Here is a 19,530-nt window from a genome sequence, read left to right on the forward strand (position 1 = left end):
AGACCTTCTTCGGCACCGACCAAAAAATCGGAGGTCCCAAAGAAGCACAGCTTCGATAAGCCTAAAAGACCGTCGGCCCCGAAACCTTCGGCGCCGACCAAACAACCAGTGTCGCAGGAACTTTTCACACCGGATCCTCTGCAAAAAACACTCACCAAGGATCCAAAAACTGGACACTTGACATTGTCTTAAAAAAAGAGACACTTAGACAAGCCGGCTCCACCTCCAAAGAGAAAGGACATTGCTACTTCTCCTTTCAGGGTGCCTTCCCCACCTCCTCCACCCTCTCCACCTCCACCCCCCCCACCTCATTGTTCCCCCACCTTGTCTCCTGTCCCAGACGATTTGGGAGACCCTTATTATGATCCAGCAGATGTGCCACAAGACCCCACCCCTACTGGATCTCCAGACCCATGGGATGATTATAACAATCCGGACATCCCAGATGTCCCACAGGATGACCTTTACCCATCTAGGTCATCCCCACCTGAAGATTCCTTGGGTTTTCACCATTTGTTACAACGGGCGGCACACTACCACGGGGTGGAGTTGCATACTGACCCAGTGGAGGAGGATTTTCTCCTAGACACCTTTGACGATGCACATAGGTCTACTGCCATTCTACCTATGCTAAAGGGCGTAATTAAACATGCCCCTGAGGTTTTTAAAGACCCAGTCAGGGCCAGGGTCCTAAATCCTCGTATAGTGAAGAAATACAAAGCCGCCCCCACAGACCCTTCTTACATTAAAGGCCCTGCACCATTGGATTCCCTAGTGGTATCTACAGCTAGGAAGCGCTCAAATTCTCAGGCGTCAGGCGAAGCACCCCCACCTGACAAAGAGTCCAAGCTCCTAGACGCGTCAGGGAAGGGCACTGCGTCACTAGCTGCCAATATATGGCGTATCACCAACACGCAAGCACAGCTGGCCCGATACGACAGGGCGCACTATGATGCGCTAGAGACCATCATGCACCATCTCCCTGAAAAGTACAAGACTAGGGCTAATGAACTGATTCAAGAGGGGAAAACAATAACTAATACCTCGATACGCTGTGCCCTAGATGCAGCAGATACAGCCTCCAGGGCCATAAACACCAGTGTCCTTCTCAGTCGCCATGCCTGGCTCAGAGTTTCAGGGTTTAAACCGGAGGTACAAGCCTCTATATTAAACCACCCATTCGACCAAGATCATCTATTTGGCCCCAAAGTAGACGAAGCCCTCGAAAAAATGAAAAAAGATACAGACACGGCCAAATCCATGGGAGCCCTGCAGTCACATACTCCCAGGCGCTCCTTTCGCCGCTCTTCCTTTCGGGGCACGGGCAGAAGCTACTCCTCGTATAGTGCATCCACGTCCTACAAATCCCCTCCTCAATCTACCTTCACAAAGGGTTATCAAAGAGGCGGATACAGAGGCAATAATAATAAGGGCAGAGGCAAGACAAATACCGCCCGCTCTGCCACACCTCCTGCCCAATGACTTTCCCCCGCTCCCTCCAGACCATTCCACTCCGGTCGGGGGCAGACTACAACATTTCCTTCATGTCTGGGAGACAATCACCTCAGACAGATGGGTGACACAAATTATTCACTCAGGGTATTGCCTAGAATTAACATCTACCCCCCCAAACATTCCACCCAGGCACCGCCCTATGTCTCAAGAACATACTGCGCTACTAACACAAGAGGTGATCTCCCTCCTGCAAAAAGGGGCAATAGAGCAGGTCCCCATAAATCAACAAAATTTACTCCCTGTACTTTCTGATTCCAAAGACGGACGAGACTCTACGACCTATCCTAGATCTCAGACCTCTAAACACCTACATACATTCAGACCATTTTCACATGGTAACCCTTCAACAGGTTCTTCCACTCCTCTCCTAGAGCGATTTTCTCACCACTCTGGATTTGAAAGACGCATACTTTCACATTCCAGTACACAAGTCTCACAGAAAGTACCTCAGATTTGTTGTGGATGGACAACACTACCAGTTCAAGGTGCTCCCGTTCGGGGTAACAACAGCACTAAGGGTTTTCACCAAGTGCCTGGCAGTAGTGGCTGCACACCTCAGAAGACAGCACATTCACGTCTTTCCGTATCTGGACGATTGGCTCATAAAAGCCACGTCCTACCAACAATGTGTGCAACATACCGCCGCTACGGTCCGATTACTTCACCAGCTAGGTTTCACGGTGAACCATCAAAAATCCCACCTGGTACCATCACACACAAAACAATATCTTGGAGCCACCATAGACACCTCAAAAGCCATAGTCTATCCCAATCCTGCCAGGATTGCAAAAATACAGGCTCTGCGTCAAAAATTCCTATGTCAACACTCTCTCCCAGCAAGAGTGTTTATGCAGCTCATAGGGATGATGGCCTCTTGCTTCTTTATAGTGCCCCATGCAAGACTCCAAATGCGTCCACTCCAAGAGTGCTTAGCACGCCAGTGGAACCAGGCCCAGGGACAACTGACAGATCTGGTGTTGGTAGACGGTCGCACCCATCGCTCTCTGCAGTGGTGGAACACCACAAACCTTTCCAGAGGTCGACCGTTCCTGGACCCGGTCCCACAAATAATCCTAACAGCAAAAGCATCACTCTCCGGCTGGGGAGCTCATCTGTTACATCTCACAGCACAAGGCACATGGACGCCACAACAGAAGTTACTCCACATCAACCATCTGGAGTTACTGGCGATCTTCCTCGCCCTAAAATCCTTCCAGACGCAGATTTCAGGCAAGGCAGTCCTCATTCGCACAGACAACATGACTGCCATGTACTACATTCAAAAACAGGGGGGCACACACTCTCCACAGCTCTCTCGGTTAGCACAGAGCATATGGAGATGGGCAATTCCACAAAAGATTTTTCTCCTAGCCCAACACGTCCCAGGAGTCAAACACCGTGGCAGATCTGCTCAGCAGACAGACACAGCAGATCCACGAGTGGGAACTTCACCCACAAGTTCTTCACCCGTTCTTTCAGAAGTGGGGGCATCCACACATAGACCTATTCGCCACCCACGAAAACAAAAAATGCTCAAGCTTCGCCGCCAGATATCCACACCCATTGTCCAAAGGCAATGCGATATGGATGAACTGGTCAAACAAATTTGCATACGCTTTTCCACCTCTCCCACTAATTCCATTAGTGGTGCGAAAGCTACAACAGCATTCCCTAACTCTGATCCTAGTAGCTCCAACATGGGCCAGGCAACCGTGGTACACAACGCTGCTGGAACTCTGTGGTACCACACCAAAAGCTACACCTCTCACCATGCCTCCTAACCCCGAACCATGGAGAGATCAGGCACCCGGACCCCGCTCAGCTAAACCTTGCGATCTGACTCCTGAGGTCCTAGAATTCGGATACCTTAACCTTCCCCCTGATTGCATGAACATTATCAGGGAAGCTAGACGCCCTACTACTAGAGCGTGCTATGCAGCAAAGTGGAAAAGATTTGTTGTTTACTGCCACAACAACACAATCAATCCTTTAAATGTATCCATACAGCATATTATATGTTATTTACTCCATTTACTCCATTTACAAAGGTGTAACCTAGCATATACTTCCATTCGGTTACACCTCGCTGCAATCGATGCTTATTTACAGAACAGGCAGCACCTCTTACTTTTCAAAGTGCCTGCTATCAAGGCCTTTATGGCAGGCCTCAAAAGAGTAATTCCACCCAGAGTGCCACCCTCACCTGTCTGGAACTTGAATATAGTCCTCACACGGTTAATGGGACCCCCTTTCGAACCATTACATAAATGCGAGCTGCAATTTCTCACATGGAAAACAGCTTTTCTGCTGGCCATCACTTCCCTCAGAAGGGTTAGTGAAATACAAGCACTCACTATACAGGAACCTTTTCTCCAGATGCATCACAACAAGGTTGTACTCCGCACCAACCCCAAATTTCTACCCAAAGTAATTTCTCCATTCCATCTAAACCAGTCGGTAGAATTACTAGTCTTTTTCTCGCAACCCCAAACAGTTGCGGAAAGGGCTTTACACACACTGGATGTTAAAAGGGCTTTACTTTACTACATCCAGAGGACGCAACCTTTTAGGAAAACCAAACAGCTATTTGTCTCCTTCTCCCCACCACACAAAGGCAACCCTATTTCTAAATCAGGGATAGCTAGGTGGATTGTAAAATGCATACAGATTTGCTACCACAAAGCAAAACGAACGCTATCGGTTCCCCCTAAAGCCCACTCTACAAGGAAGATGGGGGCTTCTATGGCTTTCCTAGGGAACATACCACTAGATGACATCTGCAAGGCAGCGACATGGTCAACACCGCACACCTTCACAAAACATTACTGTGTAGATGTGCAAACCAAGCAACAAGCTAGTGTGGGTCAAGCTGTACTAAAAACACTGTTTCAAACAACTGCAACGGATGCCGGTGGTCGCCGCTAGGGTTGGGTACTGCTATATAATCTGAGGATGGAGCCGAAGCCCATGCGCAATACTAACCGGAGGAGGAGTCACCGACCTCGTGACTTTCAAAGACTTTCCAAGAGGAAAAACAAACTGCAAACATCCGGGCCCAACACCAGATGGCGATCTATGCACAGTGTATAGATCTGCAGCTCTACATGCCAAGAACAGATGCATACTGGTAAGTAGCATATTCCTTCTAAATGCCATTAGTGAGCTTCAGGCTCTGTGTCTTCATACACCATCTTCTTTCCCGATAAGCTGGTTCTGTGTACTCGGGCATCCTTTCTAGGTGTGAGCACAACTCCTGGAGTTTCACTCCTCAAAATTCCTTGATGTTAAATAAAAACTCTCCGAGATTCCGCAGAGATCTGCCAATGGATGGAAAACATCCACGTCACGCTGAAATTTGGCGCTAGTAGTGCGAGCAGTACTGAAAAATCAGCGCAGACTGCACCATGTGGCACGCAAGAACTCACACCCATTTGTTGGTTTTGCTGCCGCTTGAGTAGAAAATCTACTCGAGAAGCAGCACTCTGACCATGACCGCACACGTTAGAAAATCCAGCTAGGAGATGCCAAATCTTGCTTGCATTGGCTAGCTCACATTTCTGGAGCCTTGCGAAATTTGGGCAGAACTCAGCATTACAAGAGCAATGTGGATTCGCCAAATTCCTCCAATTCCAATGGCGGAATGAAACATTCTGCCCACCCCTGATCCTTTCTACCGAAAGTTGTATCGCCGTTCCAAGTTGGTCAGATCATCACCCTGACGGGGGTTCTTAGTGCTACCTCACCCATCAAAGGCGGAGGAGAGACTAAATGGTTTGGACCCGAAGAGAGCTATCAGCTTCTACACCAATTGTACCAAAGACCACCAAGTGGACAATGAGCTATTTGTGGCGTTTGCCTGGGCGTCAAAATGTAAGGCTGTGTTGAAGTGTACCATCTCATGCTGGATTCTGTTCTGAATTAGGATCTGTTAAGAATTGACCAAAAAGCTGTCTCCAGAAGGACTGCCCAACCATTGCACCAGGGCCAAAGCTGCTACCACGGTGAGGCAGTGTTAGAAAAATGGGGGTTTCTAGTTGGCAGTGGCTTGCACCCTGTCCAAGTAGGGACCCTTCCTTCTAGTCAGGGTAAGGGAGTTACACACCCAAGATAACCCCTGCTCACCGCCTTGGTAGTTTGGCACGAGCAATCGGGCCTATCTCAGAAGCAATGTGTAAAGCATTTGTACCTAAAACACACAGTAACACAGTGAAAATAGTAGAAATGGACACAACAACAGTTTATAAAAATAACCACTCTTTATCTAAATCAAACAAGACCACAAACCAGCATACATAAGCAAATATATCACTTTTTAAAGCTTTAAGCAGGTTTATCCATAGAACTTTATGGATGCGTTGATCTTAGCACAAAGTACCTTTGATGCGTCAAAATCTGGAATGAAAAACAGCTACAGAGGAAGGAAGCATCAAACGCAAGCGATGCATTGATTCAGTCTTCCCAGTAGAGTGGAGGCGTCAGATCTTTCTGCGCGCAGGAGATGTGTTGCATTGAATCCTTACTGTGAGGGGAAGAGATGCGTCGAATTTTGGACATGCAGCCCAGGTTCCTTACTGTGGGGCTTCATCGAGGAAAACGTGGCACACGTGCGATTTGTGGAAAAATCAAGGCTCGCTGGGTCGATGCGACGGCAAAACAGGTGCTGCATCAAATTCTCCGGGCAGGGGATGCATCGATTCCATCAGCCGCAGAGCAGGGCCTGCATCGAAATCGGAATGAGGGTCTCGGGTGTCGGAGACACGGTGCTCTGGATTCTGGCTACTGTGGTTCTTCCAGCCTCGAACAGATGCTGCGTCGATTTTTCTGCCGCGGTGATGCATTGGTTTTTCAACCGCACGGCAAGCTTGTGGCGGATAAGAACGGCACAGAAGGGCCATGCATGGGTTTTCAGTATCAGAAGTGGCCAAACCACCTCCAAGGACCCAAAACTGAAATTGGCACCACTTGACAGGTCAGAACTCCCCAGCAGAGGAGCCCTGGGGAGCTGCAGATGAAATCTTTAATGGCCCTGAGACTTCCAAAAGGAGGCAAGCACACACAAGCTCTTGGAGAACTTCGGAAAGCAGGATTCCAGAAAGCAAAGTCCAGTACTTTCACTGCCCACAGACAGAAGCAGCAACGGCAGGCTAATCCAGCAAAGCAACACAGCTCTTCAGCTCTTCTTCTTTGCAGGGTCCTCAGTCCATAAGTGTTCTAAAAATGTTGGGCTACTGGTCCAGTGCTTATTCCCCTTTTTGCCTTTGATTTAGGCATACTTCAAAGGAAAGTCTTTGTTGTCCACAAGATCCCACCTTGCCCTGACTTGGTTCCAGACACACTACAAGGGGGCAGAGACAGCATTGTGGGAGGGGGCGCTAGAGGGCGCACAAGCAGAATGGCCACACTGGTGTGAGGCTCCTGCTGCCTGGAAGAACATCCTCCATTTATCCTGGTTTAGACCGCTGCTCCTCCGACGGAAACCACAAACGAGTGTTGCTATTACCATCCAGCACACTCGGTGAAAGTTTCGAGACTGGGCGATTTGCCGCGGCGAAGATATCAGCGGTGCGAGTTGGAGCGGGCGACTGGCTGCTGGGAGGTGCGACGCTCTGCCCGGCGGGCGATCTACTCTGGGCCGGGGCGTACCACGCGGCGGACGGGCCTCGAAGGGGATCGTCGGCTGCGGAGCCCTGCACTCCTGTGAGACCGGCTGCGGCTGCCACCTGATGACTTCCCTCCCCCCCCCCTCCACCGAGGTGAGCGGCTTTGTGGCGTGCCCTGCATCGGGACCTGTTGTGACCCACGGCGCTGTCTGCTGGGGGGACCTGAGGCGAGAGGACGAGTAGTAATGCTGAAGACGGGAGATATGCCCCGCTGACATTTGGTGTTTGCCGCCCCCCCCCCCCCCCCCTCCTCCCGCTTGGGCCTGCGGAAGAGTACCGCCTACACGAGGGCACCAGACCAGCAACAGCGGTGCCGGCCATTGGAGGCTTTGCCATGCTAGAGGCGCGGGTACAGGGTGCTGCCCGTTACGGATCGCGCCCGAGGCCCAGGAGGTCTGCGCACTGCGAACGCCCTGAGTGTTGAAGGCTGATCAGGCGGCTGAGACCGGGCCAAACCCCCCCCCCCCCCCCCCCCCCCCCCCCCCTACGAGGTACAGTGGAAGGCGGTGGGCTTACCAATATACAGGGAGACGGAGACCAGCAAGTGAGACCCTGGGAGCACGCACAAGAGCTTACAGCTTCCCACTTTGAGATCTGAGACGGTGGCGCTCCGGGACTGGGTGCATATCCTGAGGCGGGCCCTGGTGGCGTTAGTTCCGTATCCTTGGCCGCAGTGGACTGTTGCGTGCCACCGTTCCGACTGCCTGCTACCTAGTGGACCACCAGGGAGGCTAGCGGAGGTGTGGGCCCTCCCCCCCGGCTGGCGTGCTGGGCCACAATGGTGGAATGGTGGAAGATAGGTGATTGCTGCGGGGACAATTCTGCTTAGTTCGAACTTTGATTCCAGCAGCGGCTGCTTGGCTGCGATGGCCGGTGGACCGTGGGTGACGCCTCCTTCCCAGCCTACAGTCTCTGCCCGGAGGTGCCGGGCTGGGCCATCTCGAGGACTACTGTTCGTTGCTGCGCTCCACTCAGCGTCCCGGACCCCGTCTGCGCCTAGGTGGAACACGAACTCGCCCCTCGCTGACTGCTGTGGGCCCCTACGCGCCGACCACGATGGGTAAACAAGACAATTGGCAGCCTAAACTCACGTTTGAGGCCCCGGCGGCTAAGAAGGGGGTACGAGGCACGCAAGCTGCGGGGACTTCCCAGGGCCCGTCTACGGACGGCGCGGCGTCGGGCCCCTCTGCGACGGAGTTGCAACAGCTGATGCAGGAGATGAGGCAGGGGTTTGCTACCGTGGTGGATAAAGTAGATCGGTTATCATCGCGAATGGACGCCTTTGCTCATAAACTGGATGTACATGAGGAGCGTATAACAGAAACGGAGAGGCGAATATCTGATCATGAAGACACTACGGCCGCGCATACCACGCAGCTTTCGAGAATGGACAATGTCTTACGAGTCATTGCTGCCAAGAATGAGGAGTTGGAAGCCCGCAGCCGCCGCAACAACATCCGTGTGGTGGGGGTGCCGGAGTCTACAAATACAGGACGCATGGAAGACTACGTGGAGAAGATACTCCTTGCCTCCGTTGGGTCTGAAGCGTTCTCTAAGCAATTCATCGTCGAGAGAGCGCACCGCTCTCTTGGACCGCGGCCCAGGCCCGGAGCTCCGCCGCGACCCATCATTGCACGGCTCTTAAACTACCGCGATCGTGATGCGGCGCTGAAGGCGGCGCGCGCGCACCAACAGCTCTTGTATGAGGGTGTCAGCTTTACCCTCTACCCGGACTTCACGCCAATTGTTCAGGAACAACGCCGCAAATTCCTAGAGGTTAAAAAGAAACTCTGTGCCCTGCAAATTGATTATGCATTGCTGTACCCGGCAAAGCTGCGAGTCACCCACCAAGCAAAGCAACATTTTTTTATGAATCCACAACAAGTGGAAGATTTCTTGAAGGCTTTAAAAAATGCGAGGACTGAGCGCCGCGAGGAGGATGATGCAGCTCATGAGGATGAACACTGACTGCGGGGTGCAACTTCTTACTGATTGGTCTCCGAGCCTAAAGGCTGCTGCTTGGCCACTACTATGGTGGCCCACCTGCTGGACATGCGGGTGCTACAGTGCCGTGACTGTACGAAAATGGCGGCTCTGGCTTTTCCCATTGGATGGGTAACGGGGGATCCTTTTCCTGAGGTGTATGGGATTGATACTCTTCCATTACCAGATGGACTTGCAGATGAGGCGGTTACGGGAAGCTCGTTGGGGAAATTTCGGGTGAGGGGAGGGGGGCTGGGGATGTTTGGAAATGTTATTATAATGTTGAGTATGGATGTTATCACAGTGATGTATTTCGCGGATCTTGGGAGAGTGCATGGTACAGAAGTGCGAAGGGAACCCCCTCATGGTGTATGTGGGGCACGCAGACATTCACATAAGATATGCAGTGAGGTTTACATTTGGGTAGGACACAAGGCACGATTCTATTGCGCTGTACAGGTAGAACAGGTCGTGCACGTGCCCACTGGAGGGAACGAGTTAGGATTTCTTGTGCTGATGCTCTTTGCCCCCCTTTCACTGTTAACATGGCTAGGATAGATACAGATTTAAATATCTTAACTTGGAGTGTCAGAGGCCTGGGAGACCTGAGGAAAAAGAGGCAGATTCTCTCTTATTTGGATCGCCACGCAGTCCATATAGCATTTCTCCAGGAGACTCATTTCAAAGCGCAAGCTACTCACACTTTTGCCAGTAGATGGGCGAAACACGCAGTCTTTTCCTCCTACTCTTCATACTCTAGAGGGACGGCGATACTGGTCAAAAAAGGAACGCCCTTCAATATGACAGGCGCTAGGAGCGATGCCCAGGGACGGTATTGTCTGATGTGGGGGAGGCTGGGGCATGTGGCGGTTACCCTGGTTTGTTGCTACGGCCCTAACATAGATGACCCGCACTTCTTTACAGACCTCAATGCGGCCATAATGGGCGTGGGCCCGCGGCACCTCATTTGGGGAGGGGATTTTAACACTACGATTGATCCGTCTAAGGACAGGTCCCACCCGGCCCCACACCATTATACGAAAGCTCGTGTGACGCTGGTAGACGCGATAACTGAACACAATCTGATTGACACATGGCGCTATCTCTATGCGGACAAGCGGGAAGGCACACATTTTACGGCGCAAGCCCGGTCGTGGGCACGGTTGGACTACGTTTTTCTGTCGCCCCATTTTTATACGGCGCTTGCACGGGCACGCCATCTTCCAAGAACTTTCTCTGATCACTCGCCGGTACGCGTTACGCTACGGGCTGCGGACATTGCCCCCCCCCCTGACTGCGTGGCGCTTGCAACCCACAATGCTCCTTGATACGGTGTTTCAGGAGGAGTTACGGGAAGAATGTTTGGATTTTTTTAGGCGCAACAAAGACTCTGGATGCTGTTGAAACTATATGGGATGCATTTAAGGTGACCTTGAGGGGCATGTGCATAGCTAAGGGGTCCGGTGTACTAAAGAGTATACTAACACGCCTAAGAGCGCTGGAGGGAGACCTTGCTGCGCTTGAGGCGTCGTTGGCTGGCGGCCCTGACGATGCTACGCTGGCGCGTATCCGCGAAAAGTTGTCGGAATATACAGATAAAGCCAATAGGGAGGCGAAATTTAGAGGCAAACATTGGGTTGCCCGCCGCTATGGCGAAGGCGAGAGGCCTGGGAAGGCCTTGGCGGCGACGATCAGATTGACAAGGGGCCCTACTACTATATTAGAAATTGAAAGTATGGAAGGTGCGGTATATAGAGACACCGCACAAATCCTTAACGCGTTTGTGGAGCACTATCAACACTTGTACACGTCAACTAGGGCGGGGGATTTAAACTTGCAGGACTACCTGGAGGATGTGTCCCTCGGGTGGCTCAGCGATACACACAGAGCATTTCTGAGCACTCCCTTTGAGTTAGATGAGGTGCGTGAGGCCATTATGCACATGCGCTCGGGCAAGGCCACGGGCCTAGATGGAATACCAATAGAGTTCTATAAGACCTACATTGATTTCATGGCACTGGTCTTGCGGGAGGTGTATGAAGATGCTCTCGAGGTGGGCCATTTGCCCCCTTCCATGCGCATGGCCCTCATTACGTCCCTCCTTAAACCTGGGAAAACGGCAAACAGGTGTGACTCCTATCGGCCCCTTTCATTGCTCAATTGCGATGTGAAAATCCTTGCGAAACTAATTGCTACCCGTATTAATTTGTTACTCCCAAACTTGATACTACCTGATCAGGCAGGATTTGTGCCCGGGAGGGCGACATCCCATAACCTGCGTACCTTTTTTTCGATCCTAAACTCGGTACATGAAGACCTGCCGATGGCCGCCATCTTCCTCGACGCCTCGAAGGCTTTTGACTCATTAGAATGGGATTATGTATTCCAAGTACTGGAGCGAATGGGGTTTCCACTCATTTTCATCTCCTGGATTAGACTGTTATATACGTCTCCTAAGGCCACGGTGCTGATCAACGGCACACTTTCCTCGGCTTTTCCCATCACCAGAGGGACTAGACAGGGCTGCCCCCTGTCGCCCCTGCTGTTCGCTATAGCCATGGAGCCACTCGCAGCAAAGTTACGGCAACATCATAAGGAAAAGGCGTTGCGGTGCTTTCAGAGGCAGATATTAATATCTATGTACGCAGACGATATTACTCTGTACATAAGGGACCCTAGTGATAACCTCAATCCGATTCTTAGGGAATTTATCCGGTTTGGCATGCTCTCGGGAGTCCAGATCAACTGGAGCAAGTCGCGGGTTTTTCCCCTCACGGCTGCTACGAAGCAGTTTGTGCTGGAGTACCCTATAGCCTGGTGTGAAGGTGACTTTAAGTATTTAGGGATACACATAGAAAAAGACAAAAGTGAGCTAATGAGGGCAAACTATGGCACGACAATGCACGTATTGCAGACTACATTGCTAGATGGATCACGCTCCCCATTTCCATGGCAGGAAGGGTGTCGTTGATTAAAATGGTAATATTGCCTCAGCTGTTGTATCTTTTCTTGAATATCCCTTTTTACCCGGGCAGTTTCTTCTTCCGGCACCTACGCTCGGAGCTTATTAGATTGGTTTGGGGAGGGAAGTCACCCCGGCTCAAGTGGGAGGTCCTTATCAAGCCAAATAACCAGGGCGGGTTTGGCGTCCCTGATTTTGAGCTTTACTTTCAAGCGGCACAGGCACATTATGCATATTTTTGGATACAGCAGCCTCGATACATGCCCCAACTAGCGGCCGAACACTGGCTGGCACACCCGGTCCCCATAGAGGGTGCCTTGTATATCCCTGTGCAAGGGAAGGATACGTCACCCACGTCAGTGGTGGGTGAGTACAGTCATTGCGTGGAATCGAATCACAGATAAATTGGGGAATACCTTGTTGTATGCACCGCTCTGGCCCCTGGTTTACCATCCAAGCATGCCCCTGTTGCAGGAGACGGGGTTTCGGAAATTAATTCATAGTATTCACGTCGCGACGTGGGGGGACCTGTACCACAATGGCATGTTCCGTTCTATGGACCACTTATTTGCAGGCATCCAGCCATCTCCCCTTGACGTTTTTCTGTATATCAGGCTCCGGCGAGGGATTAGGGCATTGACACCCGATTTTCCGCATGAGCCCCCCGCTGTGGCATCACTGCACCGTATCCTCCTGGGTGAGTCCCCTGCAAAGTTAGTCTCCCAAATATATAAAATGGTCCACTCGCTCATAGTCGCCCGCCTCTGACGGCTCGGGCTAAATGGGACCTAGAACTGCAAGTCTCACTAACGGATAAACAGTGGGAGTTCTGCCTGCAACAAACGGAACGTATATCGTCTAGTAGTAGATTTTGAATCATACATTATAAATACATTCACAGACTATATTATACTCCTGCTCGGCTTTGCCGATACCGACTCCGTGAAGATGACAGATGTGACAGGTGTCATGCCCCGGGGGCGGATTTTCTCCACCTGGCGTGGTCGTGTGAAGCGATGCACCGCTATTGGTGCCAGATATTTATGGCACTTTCTAAAATGGTTAATTTGGAGATTGAACCCTCCCCTATCCTTGCCCTCTTGGGATACGTGGAACCCATACAGGCCGCGCATCGCAAATTCATTGCGCTTGCCTTTTTGTTGGCTAAAAGACGAGTCGCGTGTAAATGGGGTAGGGGCAGGGCCCCCACATTTAAAGACTGGATGCGGGATCTTACTTACTGCCAGGAACAGATCAATACATACTCTGAACTCATGCCACCAACATCACGACCAACAGATATCTGGGCTCCACTGCGCTGCTACCTGTTAGGGGGAGAGGATGCTATAGGACATGGGACCCCCACTTAGCCTCTTGCTGGGCAATCGCGCATGGGATGTTGGGGGTTTGTTGAGGGGAGGTGCTGCCCCTGGGGTGGGGCTCTGCGAGTACTACACATTGGGATAATTGGGTCCCGCACACCATATTCACTAGATGCCTGGTGCCGAGACACATGGGAACTGGCTGGGGGACCCGTCTCCCCCCCCCCCCCCCCCCCCCCCCCCACCCGGGGAGTGGGCGGGCATAGGCAAACCTTCGGCCTGATGTACAGCTCTGCTTTGATAGGCAGAATCGCAATGTCCATGTCTGATGTGTTTATAATTTCCTGCCTCTACTGTATTGCTTGTGAATGGAATATGTACCCATTAATGCTCCCTTGTCTCTTGATGCATGTTCGCTCAAATCCATCTTTCTTTCAAAATAAAGTTTAAAAAAAAAAAAGAGACAGCATTGTGGGAGGACAGGAACAGCCCTCCTCAGGCATCAGTGACAACTCTTCCCACCACTCTAACTCAGGAAAGCTCATTAGCCTGGTGATGGGCAATCAGGATATGCAGAGTACACCTGAGCTCCCTTTGTGTGACTGTGATTGTATGCCAGCCTAAACCAGACATTGATTCCACAGGCAGACAGCGACACAGAATGGAAAAGCAAGAAAATGCCCACTTTCTAAAAGTGGCATTTTCAAACACCCAACTTAAAACAACTTAAAAACCAACTTCACTAAAAGATGTATTTTTTATATTCTGAGTTCAGGGAGCTCAAACTCCAAATCTCTGTCTCTTCCCAATTGAAAGGTACACTTGTAAGAGGTTACAAAGCAGCTCCAATGATAACCTATGGGAGAGATAATCCTTGCAATAGTGAAAAATTAAATTAGCAGTATTTCGCTATCCGGACATGTAAAACACATTAGTACATGTCCTATCTTTCACATAAACTGCACCCTACCCGTGGGGCTACCATGGGTTTACCTTAGGGGTGTCTTACATGTAGTAAAAGGGAAGGGTTGGGCTTGGATAGTGGGTGCACTTGCAAGGTCGACATGGCAGTTTAAAACTGCACTGGCAGACACAGACATGGTTTCAAGGCTACTCATGTGGGTTGCACAATCAGTGCTTCAGGCCCACTAGTAGCATTTGATTTACAGGCCCTGGGACACACATTGCACTTTACTAGGGACTTATGCCAATCATAGATAAACCAACTACCAATACAATTTACACAGAGAGCATGTGCACATTAGCACTGACTAGCAATGGTAAAGTGCCCGGAGTCCTAACACCAACAAAAAATTGGATGAAGATGGCAAAACGTTTGGGGATAACCCTGAAAAAAGGGCAAGGTCCAACAGGCAGCTAGATGGGTGTTCCTCCATGCGTTCACAAAGCACTATTGCCTGGAAAGCCAAGTCTTCCGAGAAGTGCAGAATGCCCGCTCGGTCCTGCAGGACTTTCTGGTTTGAGTCCATTCACAGCCCACCTCCCCTTCGTACTGCTTTGGTATCTATTCACAAGGTGAGGAATCTGTGGTTAAAAGTCTCTATCAGAAGAACAAGTTACCTACCTTTGACAACACTCTTTCTGGTAGAGACTCTTAACTAGTCCTCACTGACCCTCCTATCTTCCTCGTTCTGTGGTTAGACTCTGTTTATTAATAAGATCCAAAGTCTAAGAATCTGCACTTTATCAGTTTGATTTGGGGACACCACTTATTGGGGCGCAGACATGCTCTAAAGCAACTGACGTCAGCACGCAGGAGAGGCGCCTATACATGCCCCACGTGTCACTTCTGGAGCAGAACGGCGTCCGTGCGGAGCCATATGGTGCCACCTCTCCACTTGCAGAGGTACTATGAAAAAAGTTTCTGTATCCAGTGTGACACCTGGGGAATATTTACAAGGTGAGGAATCTGTGGCTAGATAGTCTCGCTACCAGGAAAAGCATAACTGAATGTAAGTAAATTATTCTTTTATGGCAACCATTTGCCCACACTGAAACTGAATCTCCTGATTTGTGGTTCCTGTCACAATCCTGTATGCGATAACTTGGTTGAGAAAGCAGTCGTACTCCTGATTTATGAAAAGATATTTCTGAGAAAGTAGTGTTACTTTGAGAAAGTTAGTCTTGAGGTAAGGGTGCTATAGATAGTCCCCTCCTGTCCTTAAGGTGATTTGCTAAATAACTGAAAGGAATACTCTTCACTCTGGGAAGAGCTAAATCTACAGCACTCCTGAGCGAACTACTCGCTTAATGAACTTGTCAAACCAGTTATTAGTTTTCAAAGCTAGTTTATTCAACTGATCGTCAAATCAAATGCTATCCATATAGTCACTTCATAGAAATGTTTGTTCAAATCATTAATACATCCTGGTGTATCTTAGGGCAAGTGTATCACAACTGTTGCTTCGCTGAAATTTTACATAGCCCCAATGCATTTCGGGACCAGCCCTTCGTCTGGGGGTAATCCCTGTAAAGGAAACGGAATGGGTGTCAGTCCAAGAACTGAAAGAATGCGCGGTGAAACAGCATGCAAAAAGGAAGAAAAAAGAATTTGGGTGGCTGTAAAGAAGGGTGTTGTAAAACACCGAAGTGTGCCCAAGTGAGGGTGTCCGAAGTTTGGTGTCCTAGATATACAATGATTGCGAGAACTGGAAAAAATCAGGCTTACAGACGTCTCCTAAAAATATCTATAAAATACAGTGCTTTCTGCAGAGCAGTGAGTATCTAAAACGGATAGTGACTGTGCTGAAAGAAACTAGAAAGTGCCCGTGATGTAAAATTACGGAAGTGGCTCACAAAATCAGTAAATATATAGCAGAGTGCGTGAGCTCCGGAAACAGAGTTCCAACTAGGTGCAGTCAGAATTCATAATCGCAAGGAGCGGGTATAATAATCTCGTACCTGTGAAGCCGATGCCGAAAAACGCCGTAATACGGATGCTTCGTGAATGCGTAACCTTAGGTGCACATGACGGTGCACCAGTTACAATCCTGTATGTAAAATATGCCCTTTCACAGAAAAATATTCTTCAGAAAGCACAGCAATAATACTTTGCAGTCAATAAAAACTGACAGTAAATGTCTACTGGAGGGCACAGAAGGCCATTTACTAGCTATGTAACAAGAGGCCAAAGAAGAACGTAGACTTCCCGTGGACCAGAGGACAGCAGTAATAGTGGTCATACCGAAGGGGGGTAAACCGCCTACAGAGAGTGGTTCATTCAGGCCTATCTCCCTGCTAAATTTCGAAGTCAAGGGCCTGGCGAAACTTTTATCCATGAGATTGGGCTAGGTGATCACCTCACTTGTGCACCCAGACCAATCGGGTTTCATGCCCCATAGAGGGACCAGACTCAATCTGAGTAGATTATTCGGGGTTCTGCATTTTACGGATGCGACACCGGATGAACAAACAGCGCTCTTATCTATCTTTTTGCTGTGCTAGTGAAATTGGGATTGGGACCGAAGTACATAGGGTGGGTGAGATTACTCCACCAAAATCCGTTAGCCAGGGTATGAGTGAACGCCACTGTGTCAAGGATGTTCCCCCTTCAAAAGGGCACAAGACAGGGGTGCCCTCTTTCCCCTCTGTTTGCCCCAGCCCTGGAGCCTTTGGCGGTGTGGATACGTCAAGACATATGAGGGGGATACCGTTTGGGGAGGAATGGGAGGAACGTATTTCACTATACACTGATGATGTCCTGCTGTACTTGACAAGACCATGCCAGCCGATCGACAGGATATTACAAATATTGAGAATATATGGGGAATACTCCAGATACCAAATCAATTTAAATAAATCCCTTCTCTTTCCCCTGGCAGGGGGTGCCCAGACTCTACATCCAGATGTAGAGTCCCAGTGGAGACGAAAGGGTTCAAGTATTTCGGAATTTACGTGACAAGAAGCGCCCAGGAATTCTATCGCCGTAATCTAGGCACTCAGTTTGATAGATTAGGCGCAGATGGCAAACATTGGCTGACCCTGCCCCTCACCCTGATGGGGCGTGCAGCATTGTTTAAAATGATGACACTCCCACGTCTGTTATACGCTCTACAAAATACACCATATGAAATGCCCCAGCTATACTTCAAGAGAGTGGAGGCGGAACTGCAAACGCTGCTCTGGGGTGGAGGGGCCCCCAGGATAGCGTTGCGAAAACTGCAAAGAGGGGTCTATGACGGGCGACTAGCAATCCCAGATGTCCATCGCTACTACTGGGCGGCCCAACTAGTGACAGTAAATGGTTCTTTGGAGATCGTTCAGAACCAGCGTATAGAGTTTATAGATTAACCATAGGTTGGGATGGGCCCAGGTCGCTGTTATATACCAAACGATTGGCGAGCAATGTACCGCATCACACCCAGACAGTGGTATTGGCGTGGCGGGCAGCAACAAAATTCCTAGAGCGGGAGAGTATGTGGACTGAGATGACCCCGCTCTGGGTAGGTACTGGGATATGTTCAGTGAATAAACTGAGGGATTTGTAATAAGTCATACTGCAATACGATGTAATTGTCTCCTGATTATAACAATTGCTGAGCTGAGTTTAATCAAAATAATTATTTAAAAAATGACCGTAACAGCAAAGTCTTGCAGTGCTCTGTTTAAGAAGAGGGTGTTGATATTAAACACACCATTTTTATTTGTTCCGACAAAGTAGCTCCACCAGTATAACATGCTTCAGAGACAATAGAGAGGCAGACCAAACCAGACTTCTCAGTGTAAAAAGCCTCAGACAATATGAAGGTGCACCAAAACAGAAAGAATGGCATACCTCATCCAGCAGGACTCAGGCGCAGACCAGGTGACCCTCAGTCCTATGAGGGTCCCGACCATCAGGTTTTTTTTTTTGTAAAATGTTGATTATTAAATAAATGTACCAGCTCTGCAAACCATTACATCCAACAGCTGAATCCTGTATATTGCAAGATATGACCATGTCATGGAATTCATAAAGAGACCTCATACCTGAGCACCAAAGAAGGAGCATCACCAATCTCTTTGTGCTCTTCAGAAGGAGATTTTCAGGCTTCTTCTCAAGATTATTTTGGTGGCACCATCTTGGGCCACACAGTTCTGGTTCTTGTGGACCTGTGGTACATGACTACGAAGACTCCAATAGGATTCAGCCATAATGTTCAGTTAAAAAGTGTGGACCACAGGGATTGTGTCTATAATCGCTGCCATTAAAACTCTGGCTAATGAAACCTTTTAACATGGTTGTCTGAATATTACCAAAAACAACACAAAGATCATCTAAGTGCCCAGAGAGAATTTTTAGCACTTTGAATGGCAGAGAATCTATATTTTGTCAGCAATTGACAATTACTCCTTAAAAGATATTGCCTTGGTTGCTCCAGCCTGTAAGTTCAACTTTAAGTACTTTTCATTAGCAGTACATCTAGTAGCACTCTATAGATATCTAAGAACATCTGGCAAACAAAGACTTTTTTCCCAACATATCCTTGAAAGAATTTGTGAGGATTTGTATCAAACGTTTCTGCTGATAACATGGTGGAACGAACACTACGTTTGGAGTTCTTAGGAAAACTGAATTTTCCCCCATGCGTCAATCTTAATTGATCTCTTGAACGACACCTCTCACATTAGCCATCTTCTCATCAAGATGGCTTGGAGAGCTTCGTGCATTCATCATCAAAGAACAGGTTCTACAAGGACAGAGTTTGATTTGGAACTATTCCATACTTTATACCCAGAGGACAACGTTTCTCCCTTAGCAGACAGTCGATCTACCAACATTTGTTACAGAACCTTACACAACAGAAAGCTCTCTTTCGATGTCAAACATTGTTTAAAATTCTACATAGACAAAACTGAAGATTTTCAATAATGTGACCACTTGTTTATCAACTTCAGAAACTCCAACAAAAGACAACTACTTTTGAAGCAAGGCATTACTCGTTGGTTTTCAGTGTACATTGCCTAGCATCACTCGGAGAAGAGCAGGCCATTGCAAAGTAAAGTGGGAGTTCACTCATCCAGACGCATGGCAGGCACGTCTCCCTTTTTTTTCCATACCACTGAATTTGCAGCCAACACAATATTT

At 49.2% G+C, this 19,530-nt stretch overlaps 1 protein-coding gene across 4 annotated transcripts in view; it reads left to right on the plus strand.

Moving 5' to 3' along the window:
• Positions 1–19,530, plus strand: part of LOC146869886 (vesicle-fusing ATPase) — a 1,522,848-nt gene that overhangs the window by 1,430,345 nt on the left and 72,973 nt on the right. The window lies entirely within an intron of this gene.

The sequence above is a fragment of the Triturus cristatus genome, chromosome 1_1 (assembly GCF_964204655.1).
Source record: "Triturus cristatus chromosome 1_1, aTriCri1.1, whole genome shotgun sequence".
Lineage (NCBI taxonomy): Eukaryota > Metazoa > Chordata > Amphibia > Caudata > Salamandridae > Triturus > Triturus cristatus.